Below are 16751 nucleotides of genomic sequence, written 5' to 3' on the forward strand. Positions count from 1 at the left end.
TGCCAAGCAGTGCCTTTCTCAAGCAATATGGGTAAAGGGTTCACTCTGTCCCCCATGGTCCTCTGCTTGAATGCTTTTCCCAAGCTCCAGATCAATCTTTAACTCCTCACTTTTAAATTAAGATGAAATACCATGGAGAAGAAAGGGAACAGATGAAGCCCATGAAGTCTTCCCTCTGCTGGATCAGGTATTTCCAAATTTTTGGACCCAATCTTGATATTTTTTTCAAGAAATCCTCTGATTTTGTAACAGAGTCTTCAACTCAGTGCCAGCAACATTTTGCTATGGGCCTGAGAAGTCTGTCAAGGTAGAAAATTTAAAAAAAGTCAGTACCATCAGAGGAATCATCAGAGGAATGTTCCTTTTTCAGGTACCCTGCCCTGCCCTTTGCATGGTGCCTTCCACAATTAAACCTGAGTCTGGACTTGTTTTCCTCTGTGCCTCACACAGTCCAGCTCTGCAGAGCTCCTGTTCTGCTGTCAGAGGCTGTGCCTGCAGCAGAGGTGGAGGGGAACTATACCCAAAAGTTAAAAGGTGGAAAGGGTTTGGCTTTTGGGGGGACTTGAACTTATTTACATCTCCAGCATGTTTGAAATTGCTGTTGGAATACCTGCCAGTGTGATCATGAAATGCCAAAGTTGAAGGAATGCATTTTAAGCAAATGCCCTCTCCCAGGTTAATGATTAGCACTGTGAGAATTCAGCTTGGTATTTACTGTATCATGGCACAAGTAAATTGAACTCCAAGCAACTAATTATCTATTTGTTTTTAAGGTATGCAATGCCAAATTATTAACTTTTGTGGTAGAAGGGCAGTAAAAACACAGGTCAGGCAGTACCTATGGAGTCTTGTGAGACTCATTTGTTCACACCCACTGTAGTGTATAAAAAACAAAGTTCGTGTGGAAGGCTTCCTGTCTCCAATTCAGTATCTAAATCATTATGTACATTAAAAAAAAACCCCAACCATCTCTTTCTTTCTTGTATTAAAAAATAATCCTTACATTCTTGATCTATTTCTCACCCTTCATCATAGCAAACTGCACCTTCTGTTGCCTGCATGTTTCAATGGACCAATCAATTAATATTTTTTCCTGCCAGATTTTGGTATGGTCACAAACATGTCAGCTCTGTGCCTATTACAAAATCAAACTTTTCAACCTTCTTAATTCTGTAGGAAGGGGGTTTTACTTCACTAGAAACATGCTTGTTTTTATTGAAATGTAAATATTACCTTTCAGGAAAGATACTGTCTGGAATATTCTGCCTGAAATGTGAATGTTTCAGAAAATTGCAAACATCTAAAATGTTGAGAATTTAGGTTAGAAGAAAAATACTTGGACATTATCAACTATCCCATTGTTAAGGCTGCATCTAGACCTCCCAGTCTGCAAAGATTTTAAGTTCTAATTCCATTTTCAGTTCCCAATTTTTTTCATGGTAAGCTAGCAATGTTGAAAGGCTCCAAGGTGCTTCACCTAATTTTCCTTGTACCTTCAGACAGTACATGGCCAAGTTATTTAGATACAAATAAGCCTTGAGAATATCACCAAATCCATTCTAATCTCATTCATGCCTTGGAGATAATAATTTAAAGAGCTAGTCACTGCTTGCAATTAAGCATGGAGAAAATAGATCCATCCCATAATTTATGTCTGCAAAGGTTGGGCTGGATTTGTAATTAATGTTTGCTCCTTTTAATGAAATACTCCAAAGGTCTGCACTTCTGTCATTCATGGAGGTAATTTTTCAATTGATTAGTAAAATAATACTTGAAAAGTAAATGCACCTGCTTTAGCACAGAAATGTCTTAGTCAAGTAGAGACAATGATTGGAGTGCTAAAAAAATATCATTTCAATACAGTAGAGACTGGAGTTTTACTCCTCCAGAATTCAGAACTCCCACTAAAGAGAAAAAAAAGAAAAGGTAATTAAACCTCCAACAACTTCCTCAGCATGCTTTCATCCAGTTTAATTCCTTGGTGGTTTTCAGCATAGCTAAATACTTTTAGGAGCACATGCCTGGACTGCCAGTGAAATAGGAATATGTCTGGAAAGCATATGTTACAGCAAGACATAATTTTTATGTTTGTGCACCGTAGTATTTTTGGAGGGCACAATCATGTAATTTCATTTTGGAAATTTGTTTTCATTTTGCATAAGCACTTAAAATTTGACAGCTCATTTGTATTCTATTCTTATTTCCTTTTCAGGATCAAACACTTTCAAACTTGCAGAGTGGCAACACTTAGAGCTACATTCCTGTGACTGCTGGTTGAAAATGGCTGGTAATGTCCTTTCTGTAAAACACCCACTATCAAAGAAAATGAAATTAAATAAAATAACAAGCCACCTCTGCCTGTTTTTGATAATTGATAATGGTTTCCTTTGAATTAATCACTCCAAAAAGCATGTCTGATGACTTCTGCTTTGTTAATTGAGTCATTTTGCCCCGAAGGTGGGCTGTTCCTGTGCTCCAGAGATCTCACCTTTTGTTGGAGTGGGTGTTATGGGGATTGACTCTAAGTTGACCAGACAGGATGCAGAGCAGAAGCCACAGCCTTTGCCAGATTCCTTGAGGGCCACAAACATCTGTGACATCTGTGACAAGGATTTTCAGAGGAAGAAGCAAGAGTAGGGAATACATGAGGTAAGGAATCCCTTATCCAGTGCTCAGCCTGTGGAGCAGAGTAACCCTGACAGTGGAGCAAGGGGATGAGAGTCATCACAACATTTAACTTTAAAGATAAAAGTTTATGGTTTTAATGCTGCACTTTTAAGTGTTTGAGTCATCTGAAGGATCCAGCTCTCATTAAAGCATGAGCAAAGCAGCACCTCAGGACTTTTAAAAACCTGCACCTTGAACTTAGTATAACTCCCATTAAAGTCAATGGATGCTGAGTCAGACCTTAATTCTTCTTGCATCTGAGAGATTCAAAAGGTGAAAATCCTGGCACTGCTGATGTTTTGCCATTGACCTCACAGGGTCAGGATTTCGTGCTAAAAGCCATAAAATGGCACTGACATTTCGTCATTGCTGTCTTGGATCAGATTCATAACAGTGACCCAGGAGACAAAAATCTCCATAATCCATTACTACTGTGCATCCACCCAGTGCTGTCTCACCACCTTCTACCTTTTATAAAGAGAGAGAATAATCTATAATTTGAGCTGCCTTCATTTTAACTCAAGTAAAGAGGAAAGGAAAAATCTTAGTATTCATTTTTCAACCACACTGTTTTAACCTTCTAAGTAAATAAGTTTATATTTCATATTTATTTTACATTAATTTAATTGGCAAATTTTCTTTTGGAAATGAAGGACGTTTTGTTGGATGATTTGTTTCTTTCTTTTTTCAATACCTGTTCTAAAAAGGCTTTGTAGTAAAACTGGAAGGCAAATTTCAGATTTATAGCATGGTTGAATGAAATGCTAATGATTAGCAGTGAAAACTATGAGGAGTTTATATAATTCCTTAACAAAATATTTAACTAAAGATGAGCTGGAAAGATAATCATAGTTAATAAAAGGAAATCAGGGAATGAACTGATTTCTGGAATGTAAGAGTACTTGCAATATATGATAGATACCACATATCATTAGCAGTTAGATGCAATACACTGAAAAAATACAAAAATTTTCTGCCCCCCATTAAATTTTCAAGATTGCAAATGCAAAATATTGGCTATGCATTACAGATGATAAAAGTAATAGATTCCAAATTCACAGATACAAATGTACTAAAAAATACAATTTAAAATTTGTGTAGGAAATAATATTATATGTAACATGTCTGCTTTGGCACAGGCCATTGCATCAGTTTGTGGAAGTCCCTTTGTTTTCATCAATGCTTTCAATTATAATTCTGCTTCTTCCCTTTGGCAAAGCTTGATCCTTTATTAGCTTTGGTTTTATAACTTTCATGATGGTAATTGTCTTGCTACTCTACTGGAATCAGTGGGTTTGATGTCTTTAAATACAGGCATAGCTTGAACTGGGGGTGATCTCTCATTGAAGCAGTGGGTGTTTACATTTGGAAATGAAATGCTTGTGAATTTTGTGCAAAATTTCCTTCATTCAAACTTCTCTTTGTTAAATAACAGCAGATCTTGATGCATTGGGGGCACTGGTATTGCTTGGTTTCTCTGGCCTTTTTCTGGAGAAGTCTATGGAGACTAATTTAAAATCCTCCCATGTATTCCCAGAGGAAAGTGGTGTGAACACTCCTGTTTGTGTCAAACTGCTCTCTGAGTGCAAGTTCTGACTTTACTGGAGCACCTTGGGCTCTCCACCTCTGGGGCCTTCAGTCCTGAGTTTTTGCAGCTGAAGGTCCAAGTCAGGAGTGCTATATTATTTCTACAGAATGTGTATTTAAACACAGGTTAATAATAAGATTTTGACTGTTTGCTTTCCTGTTAACATTAATGAGAGCATATATTTATATGCTGTGCCTTTGAAAATTAATTTTCTTTATTGGGAGTTTTTCTTAGAATGTGAAACATGTTTACTTCCAGAACACCCTGAAAATATCTCTTTAAGAGTTGCTTTGCAAATAAGCTATTATGGTACTAAAGAAAACATTGATTAGTTTTAAATGGCAGTAACAATTCAAGTGTATGTAAAGACAAGTGCCTTTTCTTTTGAGGATAAGCCTCTGAATTTAATAATTGAAGGAAAAATACAATAAGGTGCAAGAGAAGAAGCTTCTGTGAAGTGTATTATGCAATTATGACAGCCATAACTACAATTGTGTTACCACATCTTAGCATGTTTTCTCCTGAAAGAAAACAAAACCATTTTTATTACTTTTTTATTTGGAAAAATGTACTGTTTGGAAAAGATTGTATGCTCTGTGATGATTCTGTTGACTCAGAAAATGAGTCTGCTGGTTGAGGAGGTCTGAAAATTCAAGACACCATTCAAGTGAATACAGTATGCAGCTGAAGCAATCTATTTATTTTTAGCTTTGTCAAAGTTGTTTTCAAATGTGAAAACTATTTTTAGGAGATATCTTTGCCTGTTTCCTCAATTAAATCATGTTACATTTTGCTAACATACACATGACAAATATTATTTAGAATACAGATTTTGGCTGTGTATTGTTCACAGAACTGATGCCTGGAAAGATCCTGTGATGACTGGCCCTACATAGTCAAATTTCTTGCAAAAGGCCATGCTATAACCTGCTCTTCATCACATAAAATAGACCAAGAAGTAGGACTTCCATTATAATGGCAAAGGTTCAGATTAGACTGTATAAAGTAGGAATATTAACTAGAGGTTGTAATGCATTAGGCTCAAAACTGTAACGAGGAAATGTTGTGGGAAGGTTTTTGGCTTATGGAACAGTTTGTCTGTTAGTGGAAACCACAGTCTGGTCCATATTTCAGAGAATTTGGTGTATTTGCAGTCAGAGGCACAATTTAATTTTGATGGGGCAAAGGTTCCTCATATGGAACAAATGTTGTGGTTAAAGTATAAACATGAAATGTCAGTGTTAAGAATAACTTTCCACAGAGAAAGATTTCCAAGAGTCCCTTGTTGTTCCATGTGTAGGTTAGGAAAGAGTGCTCCATTTGGATAAACCCATTTAATTAATGTGCATCTTGTTTGCTGAAATCATGCTGTAACTCCTCTGTGTGTTGCAGCTCTTTGTGTTTCATAGCAAATTTTCTGAAGGCACTCAATGTTTTCCATGGATGTTGATGTGTTCATACAGACACGTGCACTTTCATTTGCAGTGATTTTGCTTTTCATTTCTGATCTAGCATAGTTTTGTAAAGACCTCCAGCTCAGCAGTATTAAAGATGATAAATTAATATATAGATCTAAGGGGAAAATACTAAAGTTAGTAGTGAGGAGGGTTTTTTGCATAAAATAACCATGGTTTCCAACATCTAACAAAATCCCTTCTCAGCTTAATGTGTGCTGATAAAGATCCATTCTATGCAACAATTTCCTCTCATCTTACGACCCCATATCTGCAGTTTTTCCTTATGTCTATTCCTCTTAAAATCCAATTTTCTAGTTATACTTTATTAAAAGCTTGACTGTAAGGTCTTTGTTTACCCAAAGATCTATTTTCATCATAACTGTTTATAATGATTAAACCTCAACAACTTAAACACTTTACACAAAATAATGTATTTTCAATAAATTGAAATATTAACCAATCATATGTAATGGTTCAGTTCTAGCAAATGGATTGCTAGAAATCCTTAGGGTTTCATATAAATTGAAAACTGTATTGACTGACCAGGCTGCTCTCGAATTGCATTGCATTTGGATCAAAAAGCATAGAAAAAGTTCTCATTATAGTTCCCTGACATTAATTTGAGCATTTTTATATGTGTGTCCTATTAAGTACTTTAAGTGCTTTTTGATAATTGTGCTTTGTAGTTTTTACAGCACTTCAGCCTATTCCCAGTTCAATTTCCTCTTTTATCCGATGTTTGAAATATTGATTTCTGACAGATAAAAGCAAACCTTATAATCTCAGCAGCATGCAATAAGTGAGTAAGAGGGGGCTACAGAATGCATCAGGGAATGGTCATATTTGAAACCGTCTTTGTTTTATTACATTTCGTCAACAGAATTTACTTACAGCTTGCTGGTATTTATGTAAAAGCAGGGCTCCTGATAGTCCAGTGATATTAGCAGCTCCTGCTATACTTTTGCATTTAGTAAGATAAAAGAAGAAACTCCCTTGGTGGTTGATGATTGCAGCTGCTTAAACTGCTGTCAGCTGGCTTGAAGTAACTGTGATTTATCTTCCTCAGACTGTGCAGTTGTGTCCGTGAACTTCCAGAGTTTGCATTAAAAAGTGACAGAACATCAGAGTGCCAGAAGCTCCTCATATTGTGGCCCTGACAGTAAAAGCAAAAGAAGCTTGGTCTGTGTTTGGGAACACTGTCCAAAACCTCTGCAAAGCTCTTGTGACATGAGAGAAACAGGTTGGGATACTGACCATGGACCAAGCACAATTAAGAGATGCTAAGGAGTAGCACTGTGCTTTCATGTTTTCAGGGTGTTTCTTCTACAATTTCTAAAAACTAGAAAGAGGAATCCAGTCCAATGCCATGAATAGCTAATGGTGTGGTAAGAATTCAGATTGCATTTATTTCCTTTTCATTATCCAATGTAAGCCAATGTCTCACAAGTAACATTGCATTAGACATTTCTGCTCAGCTCCATCAGCACCCACAGCAAGCGAGCAGAATGTGCAGGGAGTTAGCTGCTTCATTTCTGGCAGTATTTGTCTGAAGCTGTGAAAATTCAGAATGCTGTTTTAGAAGGTGAGGAAAGTTCCTCAGGTTACACAGTAGCTTTGGCAAAGAGTAGTAAATCCTACCAAAGTGACAATGGAAGAGTTTCCATCCCGAGCACCAGGTTAGGAGGAAGCTGAGAATCTTTCTCTTGAGGCATACATTTCTAAGAGGGATTGATGTACCTGACAACACAAGCAGGTGAAAGAAAGGAAGGAGAAATATTATTTTTAATAACTTACACATTTTTAAGATGAACACAGAGATTTTATTCAATCCAAATTAGCAATTGTTAATTCAGAAACTTCTTTTTGCTCAATCCTAAAAACACTTATAATTATTATCTTGCATCTAAATCTTCACATACTTGAGTATAGAATGGTTTTCAAACAAAAGATATTTAAAAATGCTATTTTAGTGAATTTTGATTATTATGGGCTGGAGCTGGAATTCTGCCAGTCACTTAGCAGAAGTTTATTCTCTGATCAATTCAAGTTTTCATTACTAAGCAATTAGTGTTTAAAGTTTTAAGTGATAAGAACTTAACTGTGTTCTGGAAATGGTGGGTTGGTGATAGCAAAGCCTGACAGTGTCCTGAAGAATGGCAAGCCTGGAAAAGTGATTTGGTTAAGGCTGTCAGGGAGAAAAGGTGATGTGAGCTCTGCAGGTGTTGGTCACAGGGCTGGTGGAGCAGAGCTTGGTGGCACAACGGGGCAAGCTGTGCCATGACATTCACTGCCAGTGTTAAGCACAGGCAGAAAATGCTGCCACTGACAGAAAACAAGGGCTGACTGGAGTTCAGCTTTGCAGGAAGGTTTCTTTGGTGATGATTTGACTGTTGGGAAGCTTGGGCCAGCTGAACCACAGAAATAAAATAATTAAAGCAAAAGGACATAAAATGTTGGTTTAATTATATTTAAGAGCAATATTATGCCACTGAATATTCAAGTACAAATATGTGAGACACAAATTCAGCAACAAAATCTCTCCTTCTGTTTTAGAATGTGCTAGCTGCACCCTACCCAAATTTCTGTCTCAACAGACCCACACAGAAATGTGTATATATGCAGGTTACAATCCCATATATGCAGGTAAAGTCTTAATACAAGGATTTTGCAGTGGGATATAACTGTAGACAATCTCCATTAAAATTTCAAAGGAGCTGCTTAGCATTTTTCATATTGGATAAGTTATTTACAGTTCACTATTTAAAGGAAAAAGCATTGGAAAAGGTTTATCTTCTAATAAATCAAGACAATTATGGCATCAAGTCACAAAGCCTAAAGGTATAAAGGCAGATGCAGAAGCTGTGTCTTGCAAAATATTATGTACACTGTATTATATTGCGTAGCTGAATTTAAAGGGCTTCTATGAAGAATTATAAACAATTAGAAATGGAAAAGTACAATGTAGAAAAAATAGCTCTGATAATTTTTGATTGAGGTTCTTGTGGAACTCAGGCTGGTGAACAAGCCATTGAATACATCAACTGATATTTTCTACTGGCCTCTTTGAATCTGACACTAAATAATGCTGCAGGCATGCACATTCCAGTGTTATAGCTGATAGAACTATCTTAATGCTTTCATCTCTGAAATTTCGTTTTAAAATTTGGACCTCAGTGTTGCAACTGGTGCCACTGAATACATCAAACTAATGCTGGTAAAACTGTGAAGTATTGAACAGACTGTAATATCCCTGACCTTGTATATGGGAAGGATTGGTTGGCCTCAAACATCTATTTAGTTGCTTTGTTTGATGGGAGACGATGTCTTTGTGTAAAACAAAGAAAATTAATCAGAGATAATCACCAGACAAGCCCAGAGCAAGTTCAGGTGTGCAAGTGCCTGTGATTAAATAGACTTGCAGCTACCTATTTAACCTAAAATATCTTTAAAGGAAACCTGTCTAGATTTTCTATGAGTTTTTAAAAAATAAAGCTGTTTCCAGTAATGAAAAGGTGTGATGATGCTTCACCAGGTTTTGCTTTGCTGTTAAATAAATTTTTAAAAACCCTTTCTCTTTTTAGAAATGGATGGATATTGGTCCAGCATCATGCTAGTCATCCCTTTCCATCAGGTTTCTTGGCTGTGGACCTACAAAATCTGTTTATGCAACCCAAGACAGTAAGAAATGCATTCCCTGAACCCCAAAGAAGATTATTATCAAAATTCTTCACAAAACCAGTTACTTTCTCTAGAGTACTTTCTCCATATGGAAGAAAAAAACTGCTTTTTTTCAATATATGCAGAATAAAATGTTTTCAGTTTTCCTTCCTAGATGCTTCTTTTGATAAGCAGAGTTTCCCATGATATTGCTGTCTAAGACAACTTACCCTCCCTTTCAGAAGGGTCCATTATCTGAGCTTTAGGCCTCTATTACATTAGTATTTGACTTTTTGCATAGATATAACATTAAAAATACCTGTGTGGTAAAGGATTGTATGGTCCTGCCTTGTGCTTTGTGGTGATACTGAAATATGAGTGAGAATCACCAATGCAACTCACAAAAAAAATATGAGTTTTGTATCTTGAAAGCCAGGTATTCCTGGAAAAAAAAAAAAAAAAAAAAAAAAAAAAAGAATATTTGGCTGTTAATGTTCCTAATTTAAAGAGGAAAAAAAAGAAAAGAGTCAGAGATATGGAGAAAATACATCTAAAATAAGGTTGTCCCTGTAGTAAAAGCAGACATTCAGCTGTTATAAATTGGCAATGATCCACTGGTTTCCACAGAGCTCTGCTGATCATGCCAGCTGAAGAACTGACCCTGAATATTATCAAAGTTTTCTTGGAGGTGGCAGGAAAATAAATCCTTTACAATTTCCTCTTTAAGAACTCAGGATTTCCGTTTTTATAACTGCAAACTTTCAGAATGAAATGTGGAGCACAGAGACAGGCAACACCACACTGACTGTGTTTGATTAGGGTAATCCTTTTTTTCCTTCTATGTGGTTACTACAGCCAAGCAATTATTTATCATACTTTCAATTGCTTGGAGCACTGTAGGCTACAGGTTAAATATTCTCATGTCAGTGAGAGCTTCTGCTCCAAGTTCTCATTGAAATCTAATGACTTTCATCTTCAAAAGAAATTTTAATGAGCTCAAAGTATCTACCCTTCTGTTTTAATTGTTATACTTCACATTCTGCAGATCAAAACCTCCTGTTTTTCTTTTTTTTTTTTTTTTTTTTTTACCTGAAAATGCTGTTGACAAGTTCTTTCCGGAGCTCTCTTCTTCTGTCCACTTTTTATTGGTCATATTCATGTAAGATATAAATCCAGAAATATGCAACACATGCACATTTAAACCTGTAACAGACCTAGGGCTTACCCCCAGAGAATGGAACATGTGCCAGGCACTGTTACTTTGGCTGGCCTGAGATCAGGGATGTCTCAGATGTGGGCGCCTGTAGCAGCCAAATGAAGCCATTAAATCAGTGGTAATAAATGTGTTTGCTATGAGCACCAAGACTTTTCCTGGATTACTTGTGGAACAAAGCACAGAAAGAAGTTTTTCTGTGCTTGTGTGTGTAGACAGCTACACACATACTGTTGTCCTCTCCTTTTGTCACTTCATGGACCTGCTGCATGTATTAGGTGCCATTTGTTCAGTCTCATCAGCATCTTCACACATTCTTGTGTTTTCATAATCCCCTTTTTCTATGAGCATCCTTTTCACTCATCCTCTTAAATATTAATTACTGTGGTCTGGTTGAGATAAATACAGTTAGAGAGCTTTTCAGGTGGAAAGTTATTGGCATTTTTCTATAAAGCTGCAGTCTTGACTTCCAAGTTCTGGTCAATATTTAGTGTGTGTAAATGAAATGGGTGTGACCTGAGACTGGCTGCCAGCAATTGTAGGGATTGGAGTGCTCTGAGGTATCTGGATTTAATAGTTGAGTTTCCAGTATTCTTCACAGGAAGCATTTGATTTGTTCTGTTCCTCCAACCCCTTAGATAGAATTATTTCCCTTTTGGTTGCTTATAAAATTCTTTAATCTATAGCATTTTAGTCCCTTGCATCAGTGTGAAGCATTGCTGTGCCAGAAAGAGTGTCCTGGTATTTCAATGGCATTGCATGTACTGCATGGAGAGAGACTGAGTGATTCTCTGATCAGGTCTGCAGATCTAGAATTTATTTCCTGTTGTGCTCCTCTGGTAGTGCAGTAGATGAGACTAGGAGACTGTGCAATAACAATGGCTAGCAGGCTGTGAAAGTGTGATCCCTGCTAATTACTAAAGGTGGGCCACCATTAAATTCAGATCTAAGCTGTTGATATATATTAGCAAGAGGTTCATCGTTAATGTTCTCACTCAGGTTTTGTTACTGCATGTAACCTTGGGAGAATGCAGGGAGAGAGTTTTGTACTTGATTGTGGGAAGTGAGGAATGCAGCACAAAAATGTTCTACCTGCATTTAAAGAGGTATAAAGAACATCCATCCTGGAAGGATCAATTGGATGTATTTTGCACTCAGTAATGACTCAGACCCTTGAAGCTCTACAAAATCTGTGTGGTGTTTAGAATAAGTGCTAAATATGTTTTCAAGGATCTTGAAGTAAAGCAGTGAGATGCAGGTCTAGATCAGATCTGAGTCTTAAGAGTATTCTTAAAATTTTTTTTTTAGCCAAGACATTACAAGCTGGTACTTGTGCTCATCTGACTATATGATGCTCTAGGTTTAGAACTCAGTTATTAGTTATTAGGGAATTTTCAAAATTGTTCCTTTTTCACTACTTAATTTACTATCAGCCATCCAAAGACAGATTGGTAGGATATAAATGAAATTCTATAATTATACAAGGGAGTGGGTCACTGACCTTTGGATTGCAATATCTTGTCTCTTTTGTCCTTTCCTTATACCACCCAGTCTACAGGATGAAATTGCATCTTTTTCTTTGGTTGTCTCAAGAATGAGGTGGTATTGGAAACTAGTGAGGCATGGCACAATGTAGGTGTTCATAGCTTGCAATAATTTACCCATTTTCATTTTGTTTGATTTTATTAACACCTGTGTCTCCAGGGAACACAGGGAGCAGGGGAGGAAAGGAGAGAACACTTCAACGATAATCTAATGATCAGCACTTACACTCCCCCCAGCCCTGCTGTTATGTCAAATGTCAAGATACATCACAGCCAAGCAATTTATAATACAAAATGCAGGGATATATAAAGGAAGAGGTGCAGATGGTGGGAAGCTGTGTGTCATGACACACACACAGACATGGAGGACAGCAAGGGAGTCATTAAAAATATGGATTTTTTTTGTAATGCAGTGGCTGTTTGTCAGCTGGTGTAATTGGCATACATCAATGGAACCACTCAGAAATACACCTTCTGAGGAATTAGGCACTTAATGGAACTTAATCAAAATTCCTTACAGAAGACTAAAAAAAAATTCTTGAACAGAATTTGGAGACAAAGAAAAAAGCAAATAAGGAAATAAGAGACTGCAGTCTGCTGAAGTTTCATCTGGGTATTAGTTTCTGGAGTATTTTTGTAGATATTGGTATTCTAGGCAATAGAATGCAAAGATTTCCTATCAAATTAAGCAAAATATTTTGAGATTTGAGAAATTACAGTAGTGTTTAGTTAGAGACCTGATTTCAACATAATCAAATAAATTTGTTAGGAAACTTTTAAAGTCAGAAAGAAGAGTTTTGTTAGAGTAATTTCCTTTTCTTGTCCTTTTTAGTTGTTAGATAACTTTTTTCAGTTCTGTGAAGCTTAGCATTTTATTGGCTTAACAGTCAAAATTGCATTTTTAATATTATAAAATGAAATAAATCTGCACAAAGTACTGTGGGACTATCCCTATTTTACTCATGTATGATTATTTAATCTTGGTTATAAAAAAGCTACTTTTTTCTTTGTTACTAAATAAATCATATGTGAATTTTCATATTCATGCAAATGCTATACTTTAAACAAAGCTTTTCCTGAAAATCCTATTTGTTTTCCATTTCTGAATATGGTTCCCTGTATATTGTATTATAAGGATACAAGTAAGACTGGGACAGATAATCTGAAAAGTGTTTGCCAGATTATAAATTATTTTTTTAAAAAGGCATAAAGAGGGTGAGTTTTACAGTCTTTTTTCATAAGACCTTAACATCTTCAATATCTGACTGCAGTAATATAATTTTTGTGGTGATATGCTCTGATCTTTCAGACATGAATTCTTCATCCACAGTCTCAATGGGAGGGTTTGTTCTTTTCTTTGTTTACTTTTGATTCATAAAAATGGGAATCTGGTGAGAAGGAGGGATTGAGAGGAAAGGAAAGGATAAAGTGCAAAAAACCCACACAGGCAGTTCTTCCTCATCACCTGTCTTGTCCTAGGAAAAATTGAAAGCAACAATTTTTAAGATACTGGTATCACATGAGCTGAAATTGTGGAGAGAACAATTCAAGCCTACTGCCTAGTTCTCCTTTCTGACTCTTTATAAACACCTTCATTGATTTTATTTTTTTTTTCTCTTTGGGTACAAGAGTAGAACAGGTAACATTGTCAAGTTTGATATTCAGCAAAACAAAAGGTTGTTGTGGTATCTTATTGTGCAGGTATCTTTTCCTAATAAAAGCCCTGCAGGATGTGTATTATAACATCAATAAAAGCATATTGAAATGGAAGGTACAGAGTGGACTATACACTAAGAGAGAGCTGAATTTAAAAAAAAAAAAAAAAAAATTGAAATCCTGCATTCTCTTTTGACTTACTTGAGGTTTGAAGTCTTAGGACTTTGAGTCTTCAGCAAAGCCCATAAGGATGTTCTGCACTGCAAAGGATGGTGATCTCTGGGCTAGTGTGGGATATCCCAGCTCTGCAGGCAGGAGCAGGGCACCAAGGTGATATTGCACTTTTATTGCACTCACCTGGAGGAGCTTTGTGGGGCCTGAGCTGGTGTTTATAAACAAACACTCCCCTGAGCTGGTGTTTATAAACACTCACTGCTCACACACCTGCACCATAGCAGTGACAGCTCACTGAGAGTTACCACAAGCATTTATACACATGGCCATATATCAGAGTAACCAACCTTGTCAGATCTGTGATTTAACATGCCTGTAAATCATTGGTTTCACTTTGCTGGATTTTTTAATAATTGGGCTTTTTAGTTATAATTGAACATGACTAAGGTTTCAAACAAAATGTTATTTAAAAGATCAAATGGGTTTTCCCCCAAAAATATTACTTGGTCAACTAAGAAAGCTGCAGTTATTTGTGGGATTAAAGTCAATGTGAATTTTCTCAGTTGAGTGAGGGAGAGCATGGGTAGAGAGAAAGACAAAAAGAAAGCCCCAGAGCACAGAACAGTGAGGAAGTGAGAATTGCAGGCACCTCAATGCCTGCAGGACCTGCCCTGACTGCCAGTGCTCCTAGCACAGGTTTGTCTGTAGCTCCTGGACTGGCAGCAGTGGGAGCTGAGGGCTGTGACAGTCCTGTACTGCTTCAGTGCTCTAAGCCCAACCTGGGAGGGAGGAAAGGTGGCCAGCAGCTGTATGAACGGGCAAGCTCTGACGTTATCTTCCTCCTCTGTCTTGATCTCAGTGGATCATCTGTCACTGGTGCTGCTCTCTGGATGTGTGAGGGTGAGATGAAGTCAGAGCAGAGGCACAGCCCTGCTCCCAGAGAGGGACACATGGTGTGCAGGTGGGCAGCAGAGCTGGCCTGCCAGCGTTGGTGGGGAGCAGTGGATTCACAGAGCTCAGAATTTACATCCCTGTGCATGTGCCCATGCCATTGCTTTCTGCACTTTGAGAACTCTCTGGTTTTCCTAACTCCATCACCTCTACCAGGGTGAAGCTGTAGTCTCTTCCTGCAGGTGGAATGAGTGACACCACAAGCTGTGACTGTCGAGGGACACTCATTAGAGAATGTTCCATACACCCACCTGACTGCTGAGATTTGGCTGGAGGGCAGCTCAAACTCTCATGGTAATTCCAATAGAACAGTTAATTTCTTGCAAGATTTTAGTTCTGGTTGTCACTGTTATGTTACAAGACACATCACTAAAACACTGTAGATAAACTGTACAATTTCAGCTCATGAAAGAATAGGTTTCTTGTTAACCTGTTTCTCAGAAACTGATAGGGAACATATTCCAAGCAGTTTAATTGAATGGTGTTTATAAACCAACTGTACTGAATCTGGACTGATTCCAAGATTGCAATTATTATGCTGAACTGAACAATGAGAACTCAGTTTCAGTGGCAATTATGATGCTAATGTATGTGATGCATAGATAGTTCTCATGTCTAAATTTCTGATCTGATGCACCCCATGAGAGGCACAGCAGTGAGGAGAACCTAAGTCACCACTTGTTTTACTCTAGTGCTCTAGAAATGTTCTTTGATAGCTGATTATAATGACTCTGCAATACACTCCAGTGAGAGCCCCTTTTTCACTCATTCTGGGTGCTGCTTGATTTACCCTCTCACTGTCCTAGAAGTGCTGTGAGCTCTGTGCTTCCCATAAAATTTCTATGGTAGCAGCTGGCTGGGGCTGAGCAGAACACATTCTGTCTGACAGCAGGGCAGTTTCTGCTCCTCAGTTCCCACAGGTGCTGTTCTGCACAGCCCTGATGTGCTGCACAGCCCAGTGGAGCCGTGGCTGACAGACCTCCTGAGCTCAGAGCACCAGCTCCAGGGGAAGGACACTCAGAGAACACAGGAGGAAACCCCAGCACTCAGCCTGTTCTCAATATGATCTTTCTTTCTTTAAAGAAGTTTGATCACCAAGCTGTGGTCTGTTCTGAAAGGCCCTTCTCTGAGATGCTGAGCTGTTTCTTTCTGTGTAAGCAGCACCTCCTTCCCAGCAGCCAGAGGAATCAATAGACTGGATTCAGGTTACTGAGAGTGCTGATTTGAGTGGGTGAGAGGAGTGGGTTTAGTCCCAGCGTTCATGGTTTGTGTGTGCATTTTGTAATATTTATAAACACAGATAATCTTTGCGATTCTTTGTGATAATTTTGTTCTGCCTAACCAAATCCATCATTTGGGGTGTATTCTGGCTTGCTCTGCAGGTCAGTCACACTAACACCAGTCCAGCTTCCCTTGCTCACCTCCATAATCCTATTGAAATCACATGGCTGTAAAAAGAAGTGGGGTTTGGCAACTTTCACAGGCTGTTTATTCACTGAGTGAGGAGTCCCTTTGACCTCCCCTGTATTCTTATTGCCAGAGTCTAACAGGTTGACCAAGCCTGCTGGCTGTGCATATCAAAACTCCTATTAAAGCAAATGGAAAATTTGTCTGGTTTTGTTTTGGTTTTAAATGAGGAAAATGTCATTCTCTGAATCAAAACTATTACTGGATTCAGTGAAAAAAAAGGTTTAAATAGTTGAAATGCAATTTGTTAGAGTTCTCTTAACATGTGCACAAAAGCTGTTTGTTGCTTTAATGCTGTTAGGTTGTATTTTTCAAGGCATGAAATTCACCTAAGAAAAATGGGTTGAGAGAACTTGAGATAAATAAATTTTGGATAG

General features: G+C 37.7%; 1 long non-coding RNA gene across 1 annotated transcript in view; it reads right to left on the bottom strand.

The window, feature by feature from the left end:
- Positions 1–219: 219 nt before the first annotated feature.
- LOC130257851 (uncharacterized) overlaps positions 220–16751 on the bottom strand; it is a 52861-nt gene continuing 36329 nt past the window's right edge. The window contains exons 2-4 of the long non-coding RNA XR_008841390.1: positions 7351–7449; positions 2489–2600; positions 220–299 (exon numbers count right to left, since the gene is read on the bottom strand). This is a non-coding gene — a long non-coding RNA (uncharacterized LOC130257851). The remainder of the gene's footprint in view (positions 300–2488; positions 2601–7350; positions 7450–16751) is intronic.

Source organism: Oenanthe melanoleuca, chromosome 11 (genome assembly GCF_029582105.1).
Source record: "Oenanthe melanoleuca isolate GR-GAL-2019-014 chromosome 11, OMel1.0, whole genome shotgun sequence".
In the NCBI taxonomy this organism is placed as follows: Eukaryota; Metazoa; Chordata; class Aves; order Passeriformes; family Muscicapidae; genus Oenanthe; species Oenanthe melanoleuca.